Below are 23,139 nucleotides of genomic sequence, written 5' to 3' on the forward strand. Positions count from 1 at the left end.
AGCCAAGTGCTGCTAGTTGTGACTTTCTTAACCCTTTTTTTTTTTTAAATTTCTATCAGTGAAGAACATTTTGATCTTTGCTCTTTATTTTTATTTGCATGATCTAATTCAGCTTGACTTTGGCAATTTTTCTTTACCCCTTTGCTTTCTGACCTCTGCAACACAGCTGTCTTTGCTGAGCAGCCCTTCCTTTCTGTTCCTTGCAGGCACTCTGCTTAAAGTCCCTTTTATGGTGATTGTTTCTCCACTTGGGTTGGGAATGGGAATCATTCCATAGACATCTCTCCCACTTTGCTTGGGTTTATAAGCACCAACTCTTTTTTTTCTTTTCCTTTCTCCTATCTTTGCCATAGAGATAGTCTAAATTTCTTACAAATATATCCTTGAGCCCTTCAGTCCGCATGAGTTCTTTTGCTTCCTCAAAGCTTACGAATATAATATGAAAATACGAATTTCTGTGCTTTGCTTCAGCATATTCTTCTACTTAAACCACCTCTCTATGATTTTGATTGCCTCTAGAGTTACTTTCTGTGGGCACTTACAGCGACTTGCAGTGCCTAAATTAGTACTGCTCTTTTCTAGTTCAGCAGCTGGAGGATTAGAACTGCTGTCTGTTGCTTCCAGAAATATCTGTGGTCAGCCCTTAACGTTAATAGTAGGTTCTTCAGTTGAATATTTTGGGACACAGTAAGATGAGCCCTGTTAGTGCTTTTATCTTACTACGGACCTTACAATCTACGCTGCCCTCCCATGCAAACTCCATAGGGTGTAGCACTACCTGTGCTGTTGTCCCTCCTTCCCACAAGAAGTGTGGACCCCATAGCATCATAGGCCATCTATGACTGCCATCATCATGAGCTTCTTTCTTCTCCTTCTGCTTCTTGACTTTTCCATTGCATCGTCCTGCCCCCCAGTATCAGTATGTTAATCCTTGATCTTGTTTCTTAGTCATCATCTGTGAATTTCTGGGTAATTATCTACCATCCTATCTGACAGCTGCTTTTGATACCAGTATGCTCTTTGCTTTTCTAAGTTTGGATGATATTATGTGCTTTTTTTGTCCACGTTTTCCAGCTCGCTTGTCTGTTTATTAAAACCAGATGTGGGAATTAACTGATTTTCCTGATTATTCACTCTCTAGAGGTTTGTTTGGTGTTTTTTTTTTTTTTTTTTTAGTTTAAAACTCAGCTGTGCCTGCTGTGATCACAGAAGGCCATCTCTCATCCAGGGAGAAACGTCCTTTTTTCCATTAATGCCTTCTGGTGATTTAACACCCTAAAACCTCCCTTGCAGTGTCAGTTCTTGAACCATGTGGGTAGCATTAACTTGGAATTGCTTAACCTTGCTTTTGTACCATTGAAAGAAAGTCTGCGGGGATGACACTCGGAGGCTAAGCTTGGTCTCTCCAGGCTTTCTCTGTATCCTAGAGGGAGGGAAGTATCACCAGGGAGCGTATAAAACAGTCTCCTGCTCCAAATGCCTTCCTACACTGCTTCTCCCACTGTCAGACAGACTATCCTCTTCTGGACTAAATTTAGTCCTGAGCCTTGTTGATGCCTTTGATTGAGTTCTTCATCTGCACACTGAAAGCAAGAGCGCTTCATCTCTTACTAGAAAGCCAAAGATAAACCTATCGGGGAACGAGGAACTAGAATACTCTTAATAGTAAGGACCAAATAAAGTAAAGAGAGAGCTGAGGAGAGTACAGGGGAGCACCTGGGGGCACGGGATGGAAAAGGAGATGGAGGAAGTGGAACGCGATGGACAAAAGTGAGGTCCCCAACATGAGCTGCGGCCTTGCAATCAGATACAGCTTTCAGCTTTCTTACAGCATCTGTCCAGGGAGGAAGAATGAGTGCAGATTGCTTTGTCTACAGAGGACGATTGTTTTATTTCCCATTAAGAGGGTAGACACAAAATCAGATTTCCACTGTGAGTTGTCTTATATTTTTAGCCTGTGATTGGATTGCAAATCCACACTGGATATTTACATTTGTGGAAGGAGGCTCTCGTGCTGCCTTCTTAACCAGGATCCAAGTTAATTTGCTGAGCTTCCAGATGGGAGCCATTCGGTTCTCTATTACAAATTTGCAGGAATGCTTAATTTAATCTAGATTTTCTAGCTCGGTAGTTTGCCTATTCTAACACTCAAGCTTTCCTTACTTCCTCTTCTCCTTTTTTTTCCTTCCTTCCCCTTGAGTTCAATTATCCACTTGTACAGAATAAAGAAAATGTATTTTGCAGAAGGAGCCACCTGCCCATCATCTATCCTGCATGGAAGCAGATTGTCTTTCCATCTCCTATAGATTTCCTAAGAGGGGACTGAGCCCAAGACATAGCTAGTAGAGCCTCTTAGCCCTGGTTTACTTGGTTTGTTGAGGCTTATTAAATTTTGGTAGTTTCTTTGTTTTAAAGTATTTAATGATCACCTTATTGTGGTCTAGTACATGTGCTGAATAAAGATGTTGTTAAACTACTGGCTCTTTCACTGTTGCAGGTAGATAAAGATATTTGCAGGGGAAAGATCATGGTTTTCCTTAGCAATGTTTAGACTCCAGTGCATTGAGTGATTTGTGATTGTATGATAGTCATTTCTTTAATGACATTTTAAGCTACATTTCTCTTTACAATCATTTCTGCCTGGGGTTCTTAGATAACTATGCAAACACTATGTATATCGTAGCCATGGCATGCGGTACATGCTGAGGAAGCAGATGGGTGCAAACAGGTAAGGTTAGCTCAGGAGCCGACTCTTTTCTTCATCGCTGCATTTTCCATAACAGTGAAGACTGTGGTAGGAAAAAATGATGCATCACAGTTTTGCTACTTTAGTTTCAGAATGAGTAAGTTGAATAGCTTGAGGTCAACTTTAGTATTTCTTCTTGAATTACGAATTCCCAGTGCTCCCATTAGCCAAACATCATCCCAGAAAAACGCAGAAGTGCTATGCAGAGAGACAGCATCCTTAAGCCCCAGAGGCGTTAAGTGCCCGGAGCAACAGGCACACTTGAGAGCTCATCCTGAGCAAGCCAGGTCATGACCTGCAATACTTAGCACATGGATGAGCATTTGCAATTGTCCTGCCTGGTTCCTTTGTTGATGATGGTCATGCAGAAGGTCAAGGAAGCTGGAGTTGATAGGCAATATGCAATATGAAATTGTCTTGTTCCATTCCGTGCTCTGGATTGTTGCTTGTGAGGTGGTGGTGCTGGGGAAGATGTAATAAGGTACCAGAAGACATCTTTTTGGTCTGCATCTGTGCAACATGAAGTTGTGCGGCTTCCTGATCTGTGGCTCAGGACCTGGGGTTGCAGGGTGATGTTTTCAGTCAGGTGATGCTCAATCCTTGCTGTGGTGGAGCAAAGTGGGTTATTTGGCTATGTAATCAGAAAACTCTGGCTGCTCACTTCTGATAAAGGTAGTCCTCAGTACTTTTTTGTTTGGGGGGGTGGAAGTATCAGTATTGGGTTTATATCTCCCAGAGCAGATGAGCAGACAGGTTTTGTAGTATTTTATCAGGCAAAGGGGGCTCAGTTCTTGAAGGTGGATGGTGGAGGTGAGGTGGTGCTGTGGTTGTGCCTGGGAAGGTAGGCACGAACTTGGCAGTGCAGCTCAGCACTGGGACTGAGGGCAGGGGGTATATCTTGCATGTACTCAAAGGGTCAAGGCACAACCTGGACCCGATTTTCAGCACCACTGGTGGGCTGTGAAACATCACAAAGGTGGTGTGGTGGAAATGATACAGTAAAAGATTATTCGGCTAGCACTACTCAGCTCAGCATCTCAGGTTAACAGACAGTAACTCAGGCATGGTGGGAATTTATTTGAAATTAAATAATAGTATTATCACATATATTTTATTAGACTGTTGTTTTCTGTCTTACTGTATTCCTGTAAAAAAAGGATGGATATAAAGGAGAAAGAAATGGCACTTGCATTAGCAACAGAAGCTTCTGTAATGTATCCGTGAGATAAACTTTTTACATCAACACAGTCACCCTGGAAGTTTTCTCCCCATTGTGCTGCACGTGCAAGTTTGCTAAGACCCTTTAGGAGTTTCTCACGGTCTCCTGCAGCCTCAGTGTGACGAAGACACTGAAAACATAGGATTATCCCTGTGGTCCCTCAACTCGTGGCACTGTGTACTGTGTGGAGATTATGTGAAAATTGTTCTGCAAGGCTGCCCTGCAGCAGCCGGAGCTGGTTCGGGCTACCTCGCAAATCCTATTAAGTCAGGAGTGTCAATAAAATGTGTACAACTTTGGTTCAGAGAGAACTATTTATAGCTGCAGTAAGAGTATTGTGTGCACAGGGCTTTTCTTTCACACCTAATTAGGGACCATGGCAGATTTGCCTTCCCCTTTACCAGCTCAGCAGCTTGGATGTCAGACCTCCAAGAGACCAGCTGGAAATCCTTGTCATCTTCTACGGCCATCAGAAGGCCATCGTGGAGGAGGAGGTCATGATTTTCTGCCTACCTCTCTGTACAGCAACTCATCTTCTGGCTTAGTGGATTCAGTGGTTCGGTGTGTGTGATGCCCCACTGTTACCACGAGCACAGAGGTAGGAAGGAGGGAGGATGCCACATATATGTCAGCGATATCATTAAATTTCTCAAGCTCTCTCCATGGTGGGTGAGCTTTCTAAAACATTTTGGGGGCAAAGTATGTAGAATCTGGAGTTTGGAGGGACTGAATGTGGCAGAGCTGCAGAGGCAGAATATCAAAGAGATGTGGTCTCCGTGGGAGGGATGATTTACGTGGCCCATTGGCAATGTCAGTTCATCATTTTGGTGTCTGGCCAAAAGGACTTACCTGTAAGGAATTTTCCAAGCTGTAGTAGTCTAGCAGTGGAGTGAGGACCTCCTTCGTTAAGTGTGTGTTCACAGTCTGGTTTTAGGCTTTGGCATTTGGCGAGCACACTAACAGGATGTCAAGGAGCTACCGCTAATTTTTTTAAGTAACACAATGTTAGTGGAGCACAAACAGCAAACACCACCAAGAACATGTTCCGTCACACAGCGGGCCTGGGCTGGGGTCTCCCCACAGCTGCAAACCCCGTGGGATGCTGCTGCATATTGCAATCAAATATGTTAATAAAGCAAACGTGTTAATAAAGCGTACGAGCTTTCTACATGCTTACTGCATTACATTGAGCAAGTTGATTACAGGGCCTGTTGATTTTATGGTTTTTTTTTTAATATTCTTATTCCGTCAGTCTGCATGGAAATCTGATTAGCTGAGATTTGCAAGCTTTCTGGTATATGTTGACCTATAAAATGAAGGATGCAGCAATAAACACAGACCATTAGGCTGCTGGAGAAGTCTGTAGGCTTCTTTACAAATTGGAAAGGAGAGATCTTGACACTTAAATGCTTTTCCCTTGGGAACTCGCCCATGTTTGGTGTAAGGGCTCTGTGCCAGCATCCCTTGGGGGGGCTGGCAGCCTGTTTCAGCCCACTGATGTTGTTCTCCGCATCTGGAAATCTCGGATCTGGATGTCAATGCGTCTCTGTGCCCACGCTGCTGGTAAGCTGAGAAGGAGCAGCCTTACTATAGGTGGTCTCATGCAGGAAGGGAGCAGGATATTGGTGTCACTGCAGCCACAAATATGGCCCATCAGCAAAGCCTTGGGCAGCAGGAAGGGGAAGGGAATGTAGATGAAGGGAAAAGTGAATTTTAGCTAACTGTGGTGCTTCTGCGATGCTTCCTACAAGTAAATATGCTGCACCTTGCAGAGTGTGGTTCATTAGTTAAGTAGGTTTAAATTCAGGTATTCTTCAGAGTAGGAGGGGCACAGCGTAAGGCTTCCGCTTTGCCCAGCAAATGCACCTCCCCACTGCTCCGCATAAAAGAACTTTCAGGTTTAAAGCAAGAGGATACTTAAACTTGGCATCAGGCACTTCAGTGTGGTGCCAGAGGGTGTTGAATGAGCAAGGTATGCAGTCAGGTAAAGCACAGACAAGGTGACTAATGACACCTGCAACCTTGCAGCGATATTTTTGTGAAATGTCTCCAGTGTAGCAAAAGCCTAGGGCTTTTGTCCCCACTGTACTCCTCTTTTTTTCTTAACTGCAAAAAAACTTTTGGCAATAAGGCAAGGAGAGACTGTGAAAAGCTTTGCTGGCTGTGGTGATGCGTTCAGGATGCTGCTACCAGCGTCACCCAGGGTGAGGCGGTTTTAGGCAGCAGAACAGCGCTGCTCACATCTCTATCCTGGCATCCCCAAAGAGGCCGAGACTCCATCCAGGACCGAGTAAAGGTATATTTTTAACACTGTTCTGACAGGATGAGTTCAGCTGCTTGATCAAGGTGGATCTGGGCTGCAGCATGCCTGAATAGCATGCACCTTTTTATATTCAAGAGCATGTAATTATTATTGTTGAGTTTGTGGATCTAGTCTTGTGTCTTTAAGTCTTGTAGTACATGAAGCTGTCCAGTCCATTGCTGAGCTGCTGTGCAGTGGCATACACGCCAAACTTTGCTTGTCTTGGAGCTAAAAAACAGTAGTGAGATAGTACAACTGGGACAGATGCCTTCGTAATGATTTCAAGTGGCTTAATTTTAATCTTTCAAGTTTGCTTTCATCAAAGTGATGGCTTACACTTATTGTCTAAGTAGCATGGTATCCAGCAAGTAGTGAGGACATTTTTCTGTCTGGGATGAGGCATTGCTGGTGGCTTCAGGGTGGTGCAGAGCTGGTGTGGCAATTGCAAGTGATCACTCATAAAAGTAGTGCTGTGATTAATTAGGGTTTTCAGAGCTCTGAAACAGTCATTTCTATATTAATAATGTTCATGTCTAAGTGGCCTTCCACTGGTGTGGGGTTTCTCTTTGAACAGAAGTTGAAACAGGTAATTTTGCCATTAGAGCCTGAATATGTAGCCACATCAGGCTGTGGGCACAAATTAGGTCTTCTGTAAATGTATTTGCTTCTTGAAGGTTTTCTTCTCTTTGATGCAGAAGTCTTGCTGTTGTAGGTGTAGACGTGTGGATGCTGACCTACTGCACCCCTTGTTTTAAAGAAAGCTCTGTGAATTTCCAGTAGACACATCTTTCAACTTTTTATCTTTATTTTACCTGTGAAGGAAACTAGGCACAGTATCAGAAATTCCCACAGTGGATGATGAGTGACCAGATGGGTGGTCTCCTAGCTCCAAAAATTCAGCCTGGAGATCTGTAGATTGCAAAAGCGTCAACCTCTTGGAAACCTTTCACCCTTTCTGCCTGCCTGCACCTCTGAAACTAAAGTTTGAGGCATTTCTTTCTTGTTTAACCGAAACACCCAAGGGTACTATAAGTAATGATGTCTGAAGAATGTCTGAGCTGCAGAAGAGAAGCAACAGCCAACTCCTGGCTAGTAGGGTTTCAAAACTGTGTTTGAACTAATGGGAAGTGCCAAATAATTCCATGCTAACTCATCTTTCTCTGAAATGTCTGCAGCAAAGCTTTGGAGTTATGAGCTGGATCTTCTGCTGGTGTTTCTGGATGTCCTAAGCCTGGATAGGGTTTGAGGAGGTATGAAAGGGATAGGGAGACAAGCTGAGAGCAGAGCCACTTGCCTGCGTCTTTGCTGTAGCAGTGCTAAGCATGAGTTTCCTTTCTGAGCTCTCTCTTTGAGCTTTGCCTGCTTCTTTACGTGGGAGACTGAATCTGGTGTTTGAGAGACTCTAATTTTGCTTGTGTAAGAATGGGACTGCTGAGGTGAATAGTGGAAATGTTCGGTCATAGGGTGATGTCTCTCCTCCGCCATTGCTCAGGAATTTCTGAGTATTGGAAGAATGTAAAACTTAAAACTCATCGCTGGGCGGAGTGCGGGTGAACATGTGGTTTGTGCACGTGTTTTTTTGTTCGTATTTAAGAAAAAAAAAAGAAAGAACTGAAAATAAACTGCGGGCTCGCCTCTGCTTCCTGGTTCATGTGGGGCTGCGGCAAAGAAGCTGGAGGGATGGGACGGATGACCCGGCCTGGGGAACACGCTGCCTAAGCCTGGGGCAGCTGGACATGCGAGGTGAAGGGGTGAGCAGGGGGTGGCCAGCACCCCTTTGGGCAGCTGGCTGCAGAGCGGGGCTGATAGCACAAGATTGCTGTTTGCTGGTTGTGATCGTGCCGACATCAGTCAGTACGTAATCACCCTGCGGGTGTCCATCCTGTGTGTGGTGGCTGTGTGAAGTCCCCCTGCGAATATACTTTGTGGCATGGTGGTGGAAGTGTGTGGGTACTCTGTTGGTCTTGAGCGTATGAGTTTTGAGGGGGAAGAGGGGGGTTGGCTTTGAACTCTAAATTGTAGAGAGTGGCTCGGAGGTCTGGAGTAGAACAGCAGCTCTGGGTGAAATGGGTGAGCAAGCAGAGCAATGGTAAAGCCATTGAAAATGGGTACTATAATGGCAGCCTCTCATGCCAATGCAGCATTGTGGCATTGCAGTGGTGTAACCCGCACCAAAACTTGAATGGAGATCCATTGGGACGCTGTGCAACAGCGACTGTGCAGGCATGTGGGGGGCTTTGCTCTCTGGGCGGGGAGGAGTGTCGTGGTGCTGGAGTGGTTTGCTGAGTTGGTGTTGGGAGACACGCAGATGGGAGGCGAGAAAAGCGGCGTCCAACTGAAGCCACAAAGCAGTGATATTCATTGAGAGATACCTCATGAACTTATTTTTTCAATAAGGATGCTATGACATTTCCTAATATGTTGCCTTTTTTTTTTTTTTTTCTTCTTTTAAGAAAACCATATGGTGTTGCACAGAGGATGCACGGGCAATTAAAATGTTTATTACACTAAAATGTTTACGAATAAGCTGACAAATGAAATAGGAAGTCCCATCATTTTCTCTGCTCTTTACAAGCAGGATTGAAACTTTGCTAACTTGTGGTCAGGAAGATATTGCAGAGCCTGGATCTGGTCTGAACTGTCAGCAGGGACCTTTACTTTCTTCTCCATGTGAGCTAAATCCATTTTACTCCGTGAATCTACATGTTTTTTACCTCCATGAACCTGCTTTGCTTGTCTCAAATCCAGAAGCTGATAAATTGGAAACATTTCTCTGAGAGGCCTTTTAAGTTTTATCAGTGTTTTCTTGTCATTAGTCCTACCCACAATATATCAGATGATGTATATCGTCTGTGTGTTTACATTGCATATTTAGTCGATGATAGATCTTGTGTCTGTATGTAAAAGGTACTTTAGAGAGTTCATGGAGGGGCTGCAGACTGGCCATCTATCGAAACATCTGAGTAGCAGATCTGCGTGGGGCTGCATCTTGCTGTACTTGGGGCTTTTCTGATTAGGGATAAAGTTGACAGATGCAGTTTAATTTCCAGAAGACTGTAGGTTTGCACAAGTAATCAGGAAGGGAGTAATTGTGGGTGGAAAGGGAAATGTGGCTTGTGTGGCAGAGCAGGGCTCTGATGAAAGTCAGAATCTGGGGTTTTTCCCCCTAACAAAGTCCAAGCCCTGGTGGCTCTGTCTCTGCTGTGTGGCCCTGTGCTTCACAGAGCTGCTGCAGCCAGCCCTGCAGATGCTCTGGGATGCAGCCACTGGGTACTAAAGGATCTGCGGGGGAGATGCTCCTGCACTGACTCAAGAGGTGGCACGAGGGATGAGTGTTAAACAAGGGCTACCATTGTCTCCTCCTTGCTGGTGTCGCAGCGCAGGGAGAGCTGGCTACTTTTTATGAACTGCAGGTTATTCATCCGCTTGGTTTTCCTTTGTGGAGGAAGAACTGGTAATAGTGCAAGAATCTCCTTAGTGTATCCGGTGGTTTCAACTCACCTTGACTTTCATGATTTTAGTGCTGCAGCAGTCGAATTTGGTGTCTGAAGACATGCAGGGTGTTTGGGAGGGGACTACGGTAATTTTTCTGTTTAGCTTCATTTAAGACTTCTTTTGATCTGTCTGGTTCAGCCAGTTTTGTTGGTGGTTGACTGGGGTTTTGATATTTTGGGTTTTTTTGTTATTAAAGAAAACATGAAATAATAGCTCTTGCCTTGTTAATGTAATGTAATTAGACAGAGGAGGGAGTTATTGAGTGGTTCTGGCTAAAGCTGTGAAAAAGAATAAATTTAACTGCTGTTATATAAAAAATCTTCCTTCTACTTTTATGATTATGACTGCCCATTTGTGTTTTAGCATCTGTTCATGTAAGAATGTGGAAACAAATGAGCTGGCTTAGCAGAAACTGAAACCCAAACTAATCTCATGCTGGAGTAAATGCTCAATAGTCTCATTGTCCATGGGCACTTCAGCAGCAAACCCAGAAAAAAAAAAATCAGCATTAAAAACTGGAATAGATGGCAGGAAATCATCAAAGCCCTTTTGTTGTTTTGCCCAACACCCCACTGGCTCCACGTGTGTGCCCAGCAAGCAGAAAGCTCGGCGTCAAACTCGGAAGCTTTCCCTTGCTACTCAATGTGCCGGGCAGGGGGTTCTGCAGCCAGCAGTGCTGGAGCCCGGCTTCACCGTCACTGGTGGGGCAGCTCGGTCCTGCCAAAGCTCTTTATGAGCTTTCCGAGGCTGGCTGCCATGCATCCCACAGAGTCCTCCTGTCCTTTTGCCCTGTGCTTCCCCACTTGCATAACTGACTTACGCATTACCTTCCCTGCTCTCCTTACGCAGTGTCTTCGGCACTTGTGCATCACTTGGCCTCTGTGTTTTGATAAATAACTTTCCAGCTAAGTCACTCTTCAGGTAAGGCTGGCAGTGTTTCAGAGCAGAGGCACTAAGCTTGCATTCTTGCCTATTCAATATTGCAGATCTGTGTCATACCTAAACTCAATGGGGTTATTTACTGAAAGTACATGGAGAATGATAGTTCTCATTTAAAAAAATACCAATTTCTTGTGAACTCTTGATGCTTCCTCTGGTCAGAAACTGAGAGCAGAATGGATTTTTATTTTTATTTTTAATTACTTTATTAGACTGAGATAAATGTAGAGGTTAGTAGAGCATAAGCAGAAGGAAGTAAAGTAACTCTCAAGTGTTTTAATGATATGAGAAGCCAGCCTATTTAGTATAAGTTGTCATCGAGCCTTCACTTTGGTACTTAGTGTTTTAGTTTGTTAAATTAAATAAAGCGTGGAAATGGAGTTTCTAGAAATTGCAATCCAGTTTAGCAGTGCATCCATTCTTCAGTCCCACATGCAGGATTTCTCAGTCTGTCCTGGTACTCCCTGTCTGGGCTTTTCCTTGTGAGGTATTGTCATGTATTTTGGCTTATTAACACTACAGACAGCGGAACTGAGTGCTCCCTCAACAAGGTTTCAGATGACACCAAGCTGAGTGGTGCAGCTGTCATGCCGGAAGGATGGGATGTCATCCAGAGGGACCTGGACAAGCTGGAGAAGTGGGACTTCATGAGGTTCAACAAGGCCAAGTGCAAGGTCCTACACCTGAGCTGGGGGAATCCGCAGTTTCAACACAGGCTGGGGGATGAAGGGATTGTGAGCAGCCCTGTGGAGAAGGACTTGGGGGTGCTGGTTGATGAGAAGCTCAACATGAGCCGGCAATGTATGCTCGCAGCCCAGAAAGCCAACTGTGTTCTGGGCTCCTTCAAAAGAAGTGTGGCCAGCAGATTGAGGGAGGGGATTCTGCCCCTCTGTTCTGCTCTCATGAGACCCTACCTGAAGCCCTGTGTCCAGCTCTGGAATCTCCAACATGAGAAGGCTATGGAATTGTTGGAACAGGTCCAGAGCAGGCCACAGAGATGCTCAGAGGGCTGGAGCACCTCTGCTGTGGGGACAGGCAGAGAGAGTTTGGGTTGTTCAGCCTGGAGAAGAGAAGGATCCGGGAGACCTTATTGTGGCCTTTCAGCGTAAAAGGGTCTTATAAGAAAGATGGAGAGAGACGTTTTAGCAGAGTCTGTAGTGACAGACCAGGAGCAGTGGTTTTAAACTGAAAGAGGATGTGTTTAAATTGAGCATGAAGACATTTACTATGAGGGTGGTGAAGCAGTGGAACAGGCTGCCCAGAGAACTTGTGGATGCCCCATCCCTGGAAGTGGTTAATGTCAGGTTGAATGGGGCTCTGAGCCACCTGGTCTAGTGGGAGGTGTCTGTGCTGATGGCAGGGGAGTTGGACTAGATGATCTTTAAAGGTCTCTTCCAACCCAAACCATTCTGTGATTCTGTAATTATTCCTGTGAGTTTTGGTGCCAAAATTTACATTTGTTTACTGGCAGAGGCTGTGATGTTTTTTAGCTGATATTTATACTGTACTTGAACAACTGTTGGCACTGCTGATTGACGAAGGTAAGCAAAATTCTTGTGTTGGATTGAAAAACTGTTCTTCAAATTTAAGACATGAGGCATCTACTATTTTCAGTCAGGGTAAATTTAATGATATTTTATGGGCTGTGAGGCAACTGTAGGAATGAAGTCTGTAACCTTTGGAAAGAGAGGAAGCAGATAATTTTATTTAGGCTTGCCAAGTGCTGCCATTTATCAGGCAGCTCCTCTTTATCCTCAGCCCCTGCCGTTGGACCTGGCAAGGATTGGTTTGAAGGGATTCTCCACTTCGTCAGTGCAGGGTGATATTTGCTGCAGCAAGATGTGTTTCCCCAGCCAGCTGCTTGGCAAAGCAGGGAAGTCTTGTACAGCTGCCTTTTGTATTTAAATTATCCGCTTTTCAGCACAGTGACAGGCTTTTCTTAGCCCCTTGCATGGTGCCTGGCGTGGTGGAGGACAGATCTCAGCTGTCACCTCTCTTGGGGATGATTGCCATCACAGAGCCGGAGCAGAGGACTTCCACTGGTTAACTTTTAACATGTACCAGCCTCAGAGGTGCTCTTAGCAGAGAAACAATAGTACAGATGGGTGAAACCAGGCTACTTGTGTTAAACGTAACGCTGGCTGGTGTGTGTGTGCCATGGTTTTCTCTAGGAACGCTGCAGGCTTGGAAACACTGGCTGCAAAAGCAGTGTCAAGAAATTGTACATGTTTTAGTGGGGTTATTTGTGGGTAAAGAGTGGTGTTCTGTTGTTGAGGAACTCCCTAAGCTCTGCCTGTGGTGCTCCTGGCGGCTCCTGTGGCTTTGTAGTGCAGCCTGGAGAAATGTGCTGCCGCAGCTCCCCTCCCTGCTGGAAAGAGCAGTTTCAATTGAGAAACAGTAGCTTTTTGTAGGAAAAGTAGATCTGGGAGATTGATGCATGCTCCAGTTTTATTAACTGGCGTGCTGAGACATGTAGAGGTTTAAAGCTTTTTCATTACTCATGTGTCAGAAGCGATGGGCCATCGGAGCGAGCACCGGGCTGTACGGGCTTGTGCCTGACCAAAGCTACCTGATAGCCCCGATGTACCTCCAAACGCTGTTACAGCATAGACCAACGTTTTGGCAAACGATCAACCATGCGGTATTTTTGCGTGGTTTCTCCCCATCTGTTTGCCTGCATGGCAGCTCAAGGTGCCTTTCTGGTTTGCAGGCGGTTCTGATGTGTTGCTCCGGTGCAGGTGCCAGCTGGAGCTAGGGGAGGGGTTGTGCCACATCACCGTGGTCCTGTCTGGGGATAAAACAGCAAAAGGCATACTTCTCTTAATGTGGAAAAAAAACCCCAACAGTACTTTTCTCTGTGGCAAATCTCTCATTGACTGCAGGCACTGTGTGTCTGTAAGCATGCATGAACGTGTGTTTGCTGAAGTTTCCCCTGCCCGTACAGCAGATTCTGAGGCTTTTATGCTCCAAGGGGGATGCAACCTGCTTGTAGTATTCAGTGATATTTTCAGTCCCTTTTTTCCCTGTTCTACTAAAGAGGGGTTTTATTTTTTATTTTCAGAGCAAACTGCCTAATGGCCTTTTTGTTTGTTACAGCTGTTCCTCTGCTACTCAAATCCTTAGAATGAAAAAAAAAAACAAACAACTTACTATGGATAAAACACAAATACATGTGTGTGAGAAGCTGCACTCTCTGAACATGTTTTCTAGTACGCAGATCCGATTGAATAACAAATAAAGAGTGATTGTGGTCTCCCCAGTTAAGGCTGTGGTTAGATTTGTTTGGTTGGTTGGTTTTGTACAAGCCTGATGTTTTGTTTTTAAAATAAATACACCGCCACTCCCTGCTCTCCCACTGGATGGGCGGTAGAAGTAGATGTCCCCAGTCACCTGACATTGCAGCTGGAGAAGAAGCTGAAAAATCCTTATGTGACATGCACCTCTAGGTTTTACATGTGGTGATGCTCCAGAAATGTGTTGGATCACTTACTTCTTAATGTTGTTTTTCCACTGATCTCTTCCATTAGACCTTTGCAGCAAATGGGGTTTGAAGCTCCACATTTGGGAGTGCTCCGATCAGATATCTGATACCACAACACTGCTGTTTGTCATTAACATATAAGATCAGGATGTGGTTGTGAGAGAGCTGTGTAACCCTGGGGACAGGAGTCGTGGAAAAGGCATGAATTGCAGGGGGAGTCCAACTGTGAAGCAGGGAGAAGCTGCTCGTCTGGAACTGTGGAAAAGAGCCCGGGCAGAGCTGAACGCAGATTGACCCAAGACACTAGGGTGAAAAGACAAATCCCTTTCTTGGATGAGTTCCCAGGGTAGATAAGGAAACCTGGTGTCACCATGCAAGTGTGGGCGAGACCCATTCTGACATGGTGCGGTGTGGTTTTGGGGGCCAGGAGTCGGGATGCTGTCATTGCATTAGAGACGAGGATTTCTGTAACATGGGGGAAGGAAAATATGTGTCTGAAAGGGGGTAAGAGCCTGGTCAGTAAAGCCAGGAAAGCCGAGGCTGACATGGGAGTGGGTTCTCTCTGTATGTGTGCATAGCAGAGGGGAATTTCTAGAGAAGATGATGGTGGGATCAGAGCAAATACTGTAACCAGCACTGAATATGTTCAAGCTGGAAGTTAAAAGATGTTTTTGAGCTGTTGGAGGAATCAAGCCTGTGACTGGGGTGATGAAAATAAAGCCTGGCTGGCTTTAGGGATGAAGCTCAAGAAGAAGGTCATTGAATGATGCTACAACTGCCATACCAGGGCCTGAGCTTGGTGAGCTGGATCATCCCTTCCCCTGCTGAATCCCCACTGTTAGCTCAGTAGAGCAAGAGCGTGTTGCAAGCACCATTAGTTTGGTCTCACCAATTCTATCAGGAGAGATAGAGCTTTCCCAGGATTATACATAAGTAGCTGTTGTGTCTCAGCACAAGAGGAGAAAAAAGAACCAGGGCGTTCTAATGCCATTCATACCCTGATGTGACTGATGAGCTCTTGTTTGATGTGAGCTCCCCTAATACTTACCTAAACATCCAAACATGAATCGGTGTAACATTTTAAGCTTCTCAATATGACCATATTTCCAAGAGGAGCAGCTTATCCTTGGGAATGTTGGAAATAATGAGTATTAACTGCATTAAAATGCAAGTATTTTGAGATACATCCACTGCAGCAAAGCTCTGTACAGAAGCCATTAGGACAAAGCTGAGTAATGAAAGCTTGTAGGACTCTGAGGTGGCTTGGAAGTGACAAGAACAATAGAAATAACTTATAATAGCCAAGTTTTTCCTGAATTTGCTGGAACAGTGGCACTCAGCGTCTTCGCTTCGGCGCAGGCCCCTGTTGGATATGTCACCTTTCCAAGGCTGGCATTTGGGCAGGTCCACTCCTCTTCTGGCTGTGAATTCGGTGTCACCACAGGCTGTTTCTTACTGCATTTTGTGTAATTTCAGCCCAACAAAGCCACCTTCTCAGACGAGTGCTCACCGTATTGCCAGGAGATGAATTAGTAGAGATAACCGGGGAGTTCTGTAACAACAGTACATTTACTGAACACATTTTGTTGCCCAGTGAACCCAGAACCTGGCAGATAATTGCTATGAGAAATAGTTTTGACTCTTTTACTCTCTTGTAAAACTAAGGAGGAGCTGATAACTTTATCTCTCCCAGTTTTGGACCAAGCGCAGTTTTGATGGCTATCTCGACAGGTCAAAACCACAGACGTCTGTTCCAAGCCAGCGGGTAATTGCTTTGTGCAAAGCTATTCATGAACTAATTTTTTCCTCCAGGAAGGTGAAGTTTATTTATTCAATCTCCTTTCAAAGCAATGCCATTTCTTTCCAGAGACCATAGGAGAAATGTGAGCACAATTCAGTTCTTTCCGACCTGCCTGTGTCTGTTTTTGATTTGAGAATATGATTTGGAGTGTATTTTTTCTGCATTGCTTCTTAATCTGTCTAGTCTGATATTTTCCAAACCCTTCCTACTCTCCTTTATTTTCTGTTATTAAATCTTCCAGCCCACTGAAAATATTGGAGATGTAGATTTAAGTAACTTTGGCACAGCACGTCTTCTTCGCTTGGCTTAATAGTCGATGGATGCTCCAGCACGCTAAGGGTGGGATGAAGAATGAGAGACAGGCTTCCTCCTCTGGGCTGAGGGCAAAGAACGGGACAGACAAGAGGTGCAACAACTGAATATATACATTAAAACAGATGGGTAACATAACTGATGCAATATATAACTGTAATATAACTGTACAGGGAAAAGATCTGGGTGGTCTACAAATATGTATTACTGTATTTAGGATCTGATTCTGTTACATCCAAGCAAAGTAAATCATCCATCAATATTCATTAGTAGTGGGGATTTTTTGGGTCCCTGCCAGCTAGATGCTTATCAGTACTGTTGCTCAACCTACAGGTAGCCCTAACTCTGATGGTTGTGGTCTAAAGAGGGAGGAGGTGGGAAAGTAAGGTCGGGTGCAGCTGCAGAGATAGGGCAGGAGGGAAGGAGCTGGGAGAGGTGGATGGAGCAAGTTGAGGATCTCCATCTGTCAGAATAAAGGGCCTGCCGCAGGCCATGAGTGAAAGGCCTAAAAGGTAAATGGGACAGAGAACTAACGTGGTGTCGAGGTGGCATTGCAAAGTGTATAACTTCTGGATTTTCCTTTTTCTGCAAAGGATGCTCTTGAGGGGCAAGTCTGCTTTGCACATTTGCTGGGGGAGCTGAGCACCCTGTCCTGGGCTTTCCACAAGCTTTTTTATCTGGATGGTGTTGGTCACAGTGGAACTGTGGTCAGTCCACTCTTCCTCATCCCATCAACAACTGCAGTGGGGCGGTCATCCCATGGGAGACCCCCAGCAGTCTTCAGCTGGGTCCCAGACAGATAGGACTTTCTTCCAGCAGCAACCCTTCTGGTCTTCAGCAGGGCTCAGAAGCCAGGTTATTTAAAGCCCTTGTCCTTTCTGTTGAATATAGGAAGTAGGAAGCACTTCCTCCCTGTAGATCTCTATCCAGAGCTTTTGTCTACTTCCTTACAGTCCCACCCTGCTTGGAGTTGCTCCAAAACCCAGTATGTCGGGGCGGTGCACCATTGTTCAGTAGGATCATCCTGAGCTGCAGCTTCTCTCCTTTTCCAAAACAGAGGGGTTCAGCACTAAAATGCCAAAGAGCACTGTCCTGGACTGGGCTATGGGATATACAAACACTTGTCTTGTCTGCCCTACCCCACCACTCCTCCTGCAGTTGGAAATGTTGATGCTGCAGAAAGGAAATACAGGGACTGACCTTCCTCGAGGAGCCTGATTGATGTTTGGTGCTGTGTTTTAGTTGTGAAACTTAAAGGAGGTCTCAAGATAAGTCTGACAAGTCAGGATCTCTGCAACAGAGGGTCAAGAAACTTAAAAAAAATCCAATTGTTAACCACAAGAATGTGAGGGCCTGAAAGGCTTTTAAAGTACTGCCTACTCTCTTCAGAGCCTCAGGCTGGAAATTTGGCACTATTTCTATTGTGCTGTGTAGATCTCAGGAAAGTCCAGCAGCAGGATTATGCCTGTGTTAACAGAGGGGAAAGAGAAGAGACTGAATGGGAAGCTCAGCCAGGGCAAAGCATTAGATGGAGGACCTACTTGGTGCCTCCATGGTCCAGACTACCTTCAGCACAGCAGATAAATCTTCACCTTCATCTAGAAGGAACTTCTCCGATGCCAAGCATCCACATCAGTTTTGAAGCTGACTGTCCTCACCCTGAAGGTGGTACCTTCACCGGCCTTCCCTTCTTAACATACATACTGTCAACAAAAAGTTGTTAGCAGACTTCAAGGCGAAAGGAAGCATCCTCGCTGTTGGGTGCTGAAAGGTGATGGTTGCATACCCCAGGAGAAGGCATCACTTCGGAAACTTTCAATTGGTGCACCACCTTCCACCAGCATAGCTCTTCTTTGAACCACCCTGTCCTTTAAACACTTTTTTCCTGTTCCTCTGAAGAGGAAAAAATAAACGATAAATTATTGTGTTGATGTTACACGCATGTTGCACTTACGGAAAGGTCTTGTTGAGGTAGTTTCTCACACAGGATACCTTCTGGAGGCAGAAGAGTCATGAAAAAAAAAATCCGGGAAAATATATATATCATCCTGGCAAAGAGGCATTTAAAAAAAATAGTAGCCTGGTGGCTTCCATGGATCTTGGTTTGTGAAAGTTTTTCTAAGTTGGTGAAAGTGTTGGATTTAGTACAACTCTCTGTAGCCCTGTTAGAAGTGGAACTGACTAGTAGTTGATATCAGGAATACCTTAGGGTTTATTCTTCAGAGACCAGAGCAGAAGTGAAAAGATCAAAAAGTGGCTGAGGTCAGTATCGTGGTGTGGCCAGACCCAGAAGAACCATGAACAGAAAAGTTTTTACCTTAAGGTTTTAAACTTACTGATTATGTGCTTTTTATTTTTTTTTTTATTATTTGCCTTTGCTAAAGTAAAGTTCATGAAGATAGTTCCATCTAGAAGAGAGACCTTAACGGTGGTGTCAGGAGTGGGTTCGCTCCCTCATCTCCTTCTTCCCCCTATGAATGTCTGCCTTCAACGTTGCTGTTGAGAGAAGACACTCATTTCCTGTTTTTCCAGTCGAGACCTTCAGCGATGCAGTGCTGAGGCGGTGGGACAGGATGTGCCTGTGTGTGGTCTCAGATGGAGGTCAGCTCTTCTCATTCCACTCTTGGATGCTTACTGCTTCAAACCCATTGCATCTTCCTGTTACTGTACCCAGTACAGAAGAACATACACCCGCTTGGCCACTGCTGGCATCACTTAGATATACATATAAAATTCAGCATGATTCGATTTGCCGTGTGCTGTCTTACCCAGGCTGCTGACTGAGGCTCGGCTTCAGGCAGCCCTCGCCCACAGTGCTCAGAAAAGCACATTTGGTGTGGATATTAGTGGGGATGGAGCCACGTGGTAGAGGTTAATGATAAAAGGGATGTCTGGAGTGCAGACTGCATGGTTTCCTTCTGAGGCGATTTGCGTTCAAGTGTTGAATGCTGTGCAGAAAAGCAAGAGAAGAGAAGGGATTTTCGTAGGGCTCTTCTTAGTGCCCCTAAAAATGTCATCATGCGTCTGGGTTGGGAGTCTTCGGCTGTCTCCTCTGGTACGGAGCACTCCCTTTCTCTTAGACAGACAATCATATTGCTGTCTGCACAATTTATAGTGAACACATTCCAAAACAAATCGTGCTGTTACATGTTCAGGATTAATGCAAGTTGCAACCACTTAGTGCATGGGCTGGGACTGGAGGCGTCCTGCTGCGCTGCTGCATCAGGCGATGCTTGCCATGGACTCAGCTGCTGGGAGAGTGCAGCACTTGCTGACAGCTCAGTGAAGAGGTGTTGTTGCCCATTTCTGTACTGCTTTTGTAGAAATTAGTCACACAATAATCCAATGTCTCCCGTTTTCTGGAGATCTCCTGTTTTTAATGATGGGAATGTGAGATGAGATGGATATTGACTCATATTACTGAGCGTCATCCGCAGCCAGAGAGATGGTCTGTCATATCATTGGTGGTCAAGCAAAGATCACAGAATCATAGAATAGTTTGGGTTGGAAGGGACCTTAAAGATCATCTAGTTCCAACCCCCCTGCCATGGGCAGGGACATTCCAGTAGATCAGGCTGCCCAATTCTTGTGTCCAAGACATGTTGGGCACACGGCTTTCCTGCACATGATAGTAGTCTGCACTTTTGGCTCCTTGATTTTAAAAATAAATCAAATAAATCCCTTAAGGCTGGTACAATCACCTGCACCAAGACTTGAGTGCTGTCCTCAGCTGGCATAGAGCTTGGGCTGATTCCCACCAGCAGATTTGGTCTTTTATTGCTGGAATTGCTGCATCCAGCAGAAGCAGGTTCCTTCCTTGCAAGTGGGATGCTGTTTTTGTCTAGTTATTTTACAGCGTTTTTATTTCACAGGGTTTTTACACATCTGCCAGGAAAAAAAAAAATTAAAGTCTAGGTTTGCTTTTAGATTTTTAACTCCAGCATTTCTTTCATTCAACAAACAGGAAGATAGAAGTGTGAAACAATTAGGTTACTATTATTAGTGATTGCTACTGAATGGGAAAGAGAACAGTGTTTTAAGAAGAACTTTGGTTTAGTGGAGTGTATTTTTACAAGGAAGTTAACCAGTGGCTTTTGTGCTATTTTAAAGTGGTAGTCTGTGGGGAGAGAAAAAAAGCTCATTTAGAAAGTTAGATTAATAAGATAAATGGATGCATTTATATTAGATTTGAGATTTTTGGAGCAAAAAATTGGATAGTAGTAGAAATTGTTAACAATAGCTGTGTATATGGTGGATGAAAATGTTAGCAACAGTCAGTCTATTTTTGTTGATATTTTACCTCCCAGTGTTTCAGTATTTTTAATTAAGAAATGTTGGTCAAACTTTTGTGAAAGATAGCTAGTTGCTGTGTCTCCAAAACCACTTTTTTTTGAGCATCTTTTTATTAAGCATACCTCTGCTAAATGCTTATTTAAAAAAAAAAAAAAAGTTTCTTTCCACTCTTTGAAAATAAACCTGGTTCTCTTCCCTTCCCTGTTTCAGATTAGCTATCCTGAAATCCTCTCGATTCCTTCAACCCCCCTACCTCAGCACAGTCCCTACAGCTGGAGAGTGGGAGGATGTCAACTCTCTCATTATTTTGATTTAAGCATCATTAGCAGTGAAGATGGTTTTGCAGACCAGCTTCTGAGGGCTGATTATGTCTGTCACTATCTCTTTAGGAAGTGTCATTGTCCCCAAACTCTCCATGTTCTCCATGTGAACAGCTCCGATGTTAGAGGGTTCTGTTGGCTGGCTCTTGGTACTGTCATAATTTGGCTAATTCTTCTGATATTAAATCTAGTGTCCTTTCTCCCAGGGCTGTGATTATTGTGTAGAGAATAATTCTGTGATTTACTTTCATCAATTAAATAAAGGCATTGTATGAAACATTTAAAATCCAATGACAAAACAGCCCAACTGTTCTAATTCTGTGCCTTTAATTATATTAAAAAAAATAACGAACTGTGCTGATTTTTGTCACTTTTCTTCCCCTTTTCTAAAAGGTTGCAGTGTTTTCTCTGATTTCGCATCAGGCACCTTTCCCTATCCTGCAGCCTGCCCTCACAGAGGTTTATCACAATAGTATCTTCAGGGAACATGACGTGGGTTTTTCCTCATACAACCCAACATTCTCAGAAAAAGACCTTGTGTGCTGAGGCATTGTGCTGACATGTTTTCCGTACTCTGTAATATTGTGTAAACAAACTGTAATTTTTTATTTTTAAGCCTTGCCAGCCTTGCACAGCATCTGAAGACAAAATAAGCCTGGCTGCTTCTCCCTTGATTCTGTTTTAAAAAAAGGAAAGGGCAAAGGGAGGAGACAAGGAAAATCCACTCATGATGTTCTTTTCCTGTCTGCAGTCGCAAACTGCATTGCTGCCCAATCTGCTCCCACCCAAATTAACCCAATTTCCTAATTTACTCGAAATATTTCTATGCTTTTGCATTGGGAATATTTGCCTTCTACAGTAATAAGATCTCCTCCCTGAGCTGGAGAACGTTATAGAGAGGAGCTCCCTGAGGAGCTGCCACTTTTCTGGTCTCAATTCAGGTCTCGTTATTTCCTCATCAGCCACAGTTTGTGAATGTATGGGGCTGTTTTACGATTCCTTTATGTCTTTGCAGTGAATTTGTAACCGTGCCCTGGATGGCAAACACTCACCTACCAGTGATGGGGGCCAAGTTTTGGTGGGCGCAGCAGCTACCAGCGTGCCAGGGCTTGTTGCAGTGACTGTCAACTGTAAATGCCTCTGTACCACATCCTGATGGTGCAAAAATAAATGATTCTAAGGTTAATGCATCAGTGCTCAATGCCAGGCACTAATTGTTTTTTCTCCCTAAATCAGGAAAATAATCCCGAGTAAAGTAACTTCAGTAGACATGAACAATCCAGAGACCTGTAAGTGAATTTATTAGATTTCATCCATTGCTGCTGACTTTCTGAAATTAATGTGCCAGCCTGGAAATATTCCTCTCATGTAGCTATTTGCAGGATTAGAGCATTTGTAATTGTATCGTTCTTTGGTAAGCTGGGGGTAGGTGATTATCTATAATGGATTTTCATGCCAGATATGGGTCAGGTTTTCAAGAACAGAGTGTTCCTGGGTATGTGTTTATGGACAAACATACAAAGTGCAGTGGCTCGAGGTCTGTCACCAATTCACTGTGCCTTTTGGAAGGACATTCAGCATACGTACCTGAACTGCTGCTGAGTTTTCTGGAACTGAAAACGTGCGTGATACAGGAGATGGTCCTTCCCCTTTGCCCACTTTATTTAATAAACTCTTTAAAAGGATTTAACTTGAAAATAAGTTGCAAGTAAGCAATGTTACTTATTTAAATAAAAGCATGATTAGTCATTGAAAGTGAAAATCAAAAAAAGCCGATTTATTCATTCAGTATGGTTTGTTCTTTGCTTGTCGGGTTTCATTTCTCTTTCTGTTTCCCCGAAGGCAGTGGAGGAAGGAACTTCATCTCCTCTTGATGCCAGCCTTTCGCATCTCCAACCCCACAGCGTTCCTGCAGGGTTTGAATTTTTCGCGATGTTATTGATTGAGGTTTCTCTTTTGTCTTGCTGCTTCTACTATTAACTGTTTGAGAGGTGGAGGTATTTCTTGTTGCACTTCAAACTTTATCAAAAGGTGTTAGTTTTGGCCCCAAGCCTACAGCTTTGAAAGGCAAAGCAGGTGCTACAGTAAGTGGTACTTGAGCCTTGGTGCTGCTTTTGCTGCAGGGCAGGAAAGAAGTTCACATGAGTTTACCAGGCAGGACCAGATATCTATAGCAACATATTTGTGTATCCTGTGCCTTCTCTATTGCAATGCTGGTTGCTTAGGTTACT

At 44.3% G+C, this 23,139-nt stretch overlaps 1 protein-coding gene across 3 annotated transcripts in view; it reads left to right on the top strand.

Moving 5' to 3' along the window:
* Positions 1 to 23,139, top strand: part of HPCAL1 (hippocalcin like 1) — a 66,250-nt gene that overhangs the window by 32,257 nt on the left and 10,854 nt on the right. The window contains exon 1 of one of the 3 annotated variants that reach the window (XM_009559642.2): positions 7,897 to 8,018. The exons of the other annotated variants lie outside the window; for them this stretch is intronic. The gene's annotated coding sequence lies outside the window, so the exon portion shown is untranslated. Of the gene's footprint in view, positions 1 to 7,896; positions 8,019 to 23,139 lie in introns of those variants that run through there. 3 annotated transcript variants of the gene reach the window in all.

The sequence above is a fragment of the Cuculus canorus genome, chromosome 3 (assembly GCF_017976375.1).
Source record: "Cuculus canorus isolate bCucCan1 chromosome 3, bCucCan1.pri, whole genome shotgun sequence".
NCBI lineage: Eukaryota > Metazoa > Chordata > Aves > Cuculiformes > Cuculidae > Cuculus > Cuculus canorus.